Here is a 6,793-nt window from a genome sequence, read left to right as displayed (position 1 = left end):
CCCGTGCTTATAAACCTTGAAGTCTAGACTTTAATAAAGTCCAGACTTTAACGTCATGGCAACGCCATTCAAATAGCATTACGTTAAAGTCTGGACTTTATTAAAGTCTAGACTTTTAGTTTTATAAGCATGGGTCGAGATCCACAAACATGATTTAATATAGATATGTTGGGATTCCCTCTCATAATCATACACTTATGACCCAAAATCGGGGATTCATAGAAGCGGGGAATCGTGCTAACTTTGCAGCCTGCTATGTTATAGCTAAATCTATTTATTCGTCTTTATATAGCAATAAAAATATGTTTATTTTATATTGCATGGAATTACTTATTTTACAATGTTTGTCTTTTAGAATCTTCTGTCTGTCAGATTTCCATTTTTGTATGTGTACAATGTAATTATTCTATCCTGTTTGTTGTTGTCTAGTTTCATTGGTTATATAATTATGCATAATACATGTGCTTTATAAATGGAAAAGGAAAGTATGTTTTTAGATAGGTAGGTAACTAGTTTAACATGCTCATGTACCACTAGGGTTTCAAACACACCCATCCCGTGTCCGACTTCCGATAAGATTGGGGGCCTGACTCGGGACAAGAATGTCTTCAGTGTTTGAAAGTATTACGTAGCGGATGGTTCATGTGAGTTTTACCCAGGTTCCTAAATAAATACCCTTCATGACTATGAATCAGGGTTAAATGTAACTCTCATATTCGTTAAATTTGCCATTGGCAAATTTCGAAAACAATTGGCAAATTTTATTTTACTTTTGTGAAGTATTTTCATGAAATAATTGATATTTTGTTAGAAAATAACTGGGTCTCTGCATTTTTATTAAATTTGTTTTAGTAAATAATTTGGCGAAATTTTCTGTTGACCAAAACTAGCCATGTCAATATTTTATTTTCATGAGCATACAAACCGTACAGTGGGAGTTTAAGGGGGTGGGGGTGGGTGTAAGGATGGGAGTAACAAAACAATGTCTCTGATAAAAAAAAAATATTCATTACAAATTCAATAATTTTGATGTATGATTTTTGGAGGGGGCTGGGTTGGGGTGGTAGCCCCCCCCCCCCCAAAAAAAAATCCAACCCAACAACAGAGTATGGTCTACAGGTTTACAGATATATTGATACCTAATTGTGAATGAAACCATGTTGATTTTTTTGTATTGAATTTTTTTTTTTTGCATTGGGTGTACATGTAACTGTTGTCACTATGTATTTATAAGTTTATTTGTGATAAACCAGTGACTGTTTTGCATAGTTTTAAATTTCGGTTTGAATATTTGATCAGTTATTGTCAAGACAACCAACATATTTACAAAATCAGTAACATGTATCTGGCTGATAGCTACATATATACATTCTGTGGTGTGGTGAAATTTTCTTTGTTGTGTAAACTCTTATTGATGATGCACCATAATTCATCTGTGATATTTAATGCACTGCAGTACAGTACTGTCGGTATAGGGGCCATTTTAAACATCTAGGGCCGAATTTTTGAAGCCCGTTTTTCTTAATCACAGATGTCTATAAGCATTTTAAATGTACGTGTATGTACATGTAGTTACACGTGTGTATGTCTAAAACAGGCTTGGTAAATTCGGCCTTTATTTTCTTATCTTTTATTGTGATTTTTTTTTAAAGTGGTATACGGGTTGGGTTTAAGTCTTTTTTTTTTTTTTTTTTGGCTGGTCACTAAAATCCATTTTTATATAGGGCAAATTACACAAAACTTTTTAATGACGTTGAACTGGTAAAAAGTTTATGTTTATGACGCATGAACATAGGTACACGCATACATGCACGCTCGAACACACACAAACACATGCATATAATCACACACACACACATACACAGAGACACACACACACACACACATTCATGCACACACACATACAGACACACACATACACATTCACACACACACATGCACACACACACACACACACACACATACATACACACAGAGACACACACACAAAATGTTTTTACATAGAACTAGAAAATCGATGTACAGTCATGTAGGTAGTGAAATTGGATGGATGGACAGACTTGTACAATATGTACATTTGTAAAAGATTGACAAACTGAACTGAAAAATTAATGTAGTTTGTAAAGTCAGACAGCTGTACAGACAGACAGACAGACATGCATATACATTTGTATATAAGACTATTTTGAGCAGGACTGTTCTCACTTGACGTTCTGCACTGACTAAATTATTTTAATTTTTAAAATGTGCTTTACTTTCTTCAGCGTAGGTATTTAATATGCATGTGGAACAGAATGTATAGTAATTGTGTCTTTACCGATTTTTCAATCATATTTAATGAAAATCTCTTATTGTTTCAGTAAATAGGTTAAAGTGATTACAGAGGCAAGATTTGGGGGGGGGGGGGTGTCACCCTACTGGTTGCTGTTTTCCAGTACCTGGTATGTTCTTCTGTTATATCTACTTTGGTGACAATTATGTATTGCCTCAGGTTCTTTGTACATGTACAGTGAAACCCCTTTTAACCGGACACCCCTGGGACCAAGTAAAATGTCTGGTTTCAAGAGGTATTCAGTTTAGAGAGGTTAATTTCTGTACCAAGTTTTTAAAAAAGGACTATGAGGAATTCCGGTTTACAGAGGGTCTGGTTTTTAGAGGTTTCACTGTAGTTGGTTTGGAAATGGGGGTGATATTCGGGTGGGAGGTATTTTTTTATTTTTTTATTTTTTTTTTCAACCTGTTGTCGCTCAGGTTGTTTGTATTTAGTTGTTTTTGTGTTTATTTAGTGTTTTTTGTTGTTGGTTCTTTTTGGAGGGGGTATTATTTGGGGGGTTCAGGGGAGTAAGTAGAGTATGGGGGAATATGAGTGAACAGACCTCACACATTAACCATTTTTGTGTGTGTTGATTTAACCAGCTCATGTTTTTAACTGCAGCGTAAGTAATAATAGTTTGTATCATTGTTAATGTTAATGGACTGAAATTCTATCAACACAAGCTACAAACAAACAAAAAATAAATATGTTTCTCCATTCTGTTTTCCATGTTGAAAAATATAGCAGGTTTCTTCTCTAAGACTATATGTAAAACTTACCAAATGTTTGACATCTAGTAGCCGGTGATTAATAAATCAATGTGCTCTAGTGGTGTCGTTTAACAAAACAAACTATTTAATGTATTTTTCAGCTTCCTGTGACAACAAAGTTTTTAAGAATAGTCTAGCTTACTTTTGTTCTTTTTTTCTTTTACCTGTCATAAACCTGATGTGCTATAAAATATATATCTACCAGTATGTCATAACTTGTTTGTAAATACGTCTATAGTACTGAATGTTCAATCTGCCAACATGTTAATTTTATTCACAATTACAATATATATTTTGGATTAATTTAGTACCATAAATACGCATCTGTCGTACTTTATAGACAAATTAATAGATGTAAACCATTTGACAACAGCAAAAAAAGGGATAATTATATGGCTGCAATGAGTTGTAATTGGTATATACATGTAACAGACATATAACAGACACGTACAATGTAATATGAACATTCTAATACTCGACAATGTGTGGTTTTTGTATATCACGAAAATAATTTTGTGTTTTCGCTCATTATTGTATATAATCTGTTTTCTCTAAGAAATAAATACACTGAACAATAAAACAAAGGAGAATATAAATAATATTAATTATATGTTTTCTTTAAAAAAAAAATATAAACTATTCATTTTGCATCCCATTAATTTAGCTTTTGTAACTATTAATTTAAAATATCATCTTGTGAACATTTTATAATTATTATCTTCTTTTTTTTTTAAATATGTATTTTCTTTTGTTGTTATTCAGTGTGTATATAGAGAATACTCTCCGAGTGTCTTGTGATATCATAATTTTATCAGCACGAGTTGATAAAATTATGAAATCCGAGGCTTTTTATACTTTTATAAACGAGTGCTGATAAATTGTGATATCACAATTTTCAAGGGGGGGGGTATTCTTTTTATCATCCATTATCATTATTCTCATTTGCGACAGTAATGTGGGTTGAATGTCACTATATTTGGCAGCGGTACTCATTAACTAGCAGACCGACTGGAGTGACGTCACTAATGATAGGTTTAGGGCTGAAACTATATTGTAAAAGCTATCATGTCATTATGACGTATGCCATAGCCTATGACAGGTGTTTTTACGATATTGTAGTGCTAAGATAGCTTAAATCTGGACCCAGAACTGTAATGAGAGTAGTGCAAGGTGGAATACCAAACTAACCATCAAAAGAAAGGAATATTTGAAGAGTTTAGGCGCAAAATGCGATATATCCATTTTTTTATTTTCAGTAAAAGTGATTTTTTTTAATTGGCGTATATCGCGTTTTGATATAAAAAAAAACCCGGGATTTACACAATACAATTTCATACAGGCAAATCAGCGGGCCTACGATTAGCCCTTACTGACATACAATAATGGCTTTAACTAAAAAAAAAAAAAAAAAAAAGGTTTATATCGCGTTTTGTGCCTGATCTCTTTATTTGTTTAACGACATTTCAACACATTTTAAAGTTGCAGGTCACTGGGGTATCTTTGTAAATAAGTTTTTGGTGAATTTTCGAAGCAATGTTAGAAACTTGTTAAAAGCATAATTACCAGAACACTTTAACAGAACAGATAAATTCAAATTCAAATTACACTACATTAATATGGCATTACAGTATACAGGGTAAGGTTCTAGGGGTGTGCTACCCATCTTGAAATTCAAAGTGCTAATTAATTTTTAATCGTAGCTAGTTAATTTTATAAAAATTCTAGAAGCCCTGGATATACACATGCAACAGTCTATTAATTAACTTTGTTCAGTTTGTAAGTTTATGAACATGGCTGTATATGCAATACTGTCTATTAATTAACTTTGTTCAGTTTATAAGGATATAAACATGGCTGTACATGCAATACTGTCTATTAATTAATTTTGTTCAGTTTATAAGTTTATAAACGTGGCTGTGATAGTTTTAGAAATAATCTTTACAGCTCATCATTGATTTTCATGTATATTGATTTAACAGAATTGCATTTTTGAATAGTTATTATAGGAAATAAAAATCAACATTTTATTGATATATTTAGTCTTTGCTTCTTTTTTTAAAAATTGGCCGATCAAGCTACCTGTATATATGAGCCGTCACATGAGCAATAACAGGTAATAACCTTGAAAAACTAAATCTCGAGTTTATCTTAATTGTATTTTGTGAAAATACAGCTACAAAGATGTCACTTATTCAATCAAAGTAAACAACGTCCAACTATGAAAGGAAGGAAATGTTTTAACGACGCACTCATAACATTTTATTTGTGGTTATATGGCGTCAAGCATATGGTTAAGGACCACAGATATTGAGGAAGGAAACCTGCTGTTGCCACTTCATGGGCTACTCTCTTCAATTAGCAGCAAGGGATCTTTTATATGCACCATCCCACAGACAGGGTAGTACATACCATGGCCTCTGATGTACCAGTCGTTGTACACTGCCTGGAGAGAAAAATAGCCTAATGAGCCCACTGACAGGGGGGACTGATCCCAAACAGATTGCGCAACAAGCGAGTGCTTTACTACTGGGCTACATCCCACCACACATCCAACTATGAGTCACGTGTACTCAATTTCTGAGTTCTAGGCTTTCACATGTGTGACTGCTCAAATATTGATGGAAAGAAATGACAAAATACACAAATATTAACAGCAAATATTGAATGCATCCAAAACCGTCGTCCACAATATCGGGAAAGGTTTTAACCGTGCAGTCCATCTCATTCATAGGCATACGGGCTCCCATTTTTGTAGTGGGACAGGCTAATTTTTGCCCAAATCTGAATAACAACATGTATCGTTATGGCATTATGGGTTGCAAACGAATCGCTATGCATTTTTACATGGATTACTACCAATGTTGTGGGTAGAAGGATGGGAAAACATGGTGAAAATGTTTCAGGCCAGCTCATTTTGCCTGAATTTGATGAAGGAAGAAGGAAATGTTTTATTTAACAATGCACTCAACACATTTTATTTACGGTTATATGGCGTCGGACATATGGTTAAGGACCGCTAGTGTTCACCTGTCCACTAGTGTAACAATGAACACTAGCGGTTGCAATGTTGACCGCTAGTGTAACAATATGAACATTAACGGTCGACAATGCAACCGTTAGTGTTCACAAATGTTGACCGCGTTGAACACTAACGGTTGCAATGCAACCGTTAGTGTTCACAAAATTGACGTTAACACTAGTGGTTGCAATGTGAACTATGTAACAACGTGAACATTAACGGTTAACTATGTATAATGTTGACCGTTAGTGTTCACATAACTGGTTTTTGATGTTGGACATTATTTTGATTTAGTCAATTTATATCAATGAAATGTGAAAGAAACATCACATCGTATTCAATAGTGTTCATTATCAAAACCTATTGTTGTACAAGAGAGAATTTAAGGGGTTTTAGATGATGATGGACAATGTGCTTATCATTAAATAAAACAAATTTACTTTTTCAATTTATAGTCCTCTAAGCCTAACCGGAGGGGACTAAGGTTTTGTCTCCAACAAGTCAAACATCACAATGCGTATTCTGGAAGTTTGTATATATCGTACTGTTTCAACAGAATTATAATAAAAAATTAATATTCATTAGGACACCCCATTGTACTGTTTTTACAAGAGGCTGTTATGTGTCATATAAGGCAAATCCCCAAATATTCTGTACGATAATAAATAGACACAGTGCACCACTATAATG

The sequence above is a fragment of the Gigantopelta aegis genome, chromosome 11, assembly GCF_016097555.1.
Source record: "Gigantopelta aegis isolate Gae_Host chromosome 11, Gae_host_genome, whole genome shotgun sequence".
NCBI classification, from domain to species: domain Eukaryota; kingdom Metazoa; phylum Mollusca; class Gastropoda; order Neomphalida; family Peltospiridae; genus Gigantopelta; species Gigantopelta aegis.
The sequence above is the reverse complement of the archived record's forward strand: the minus strand, read 5'-3'. Positions refer to the sequence as shown.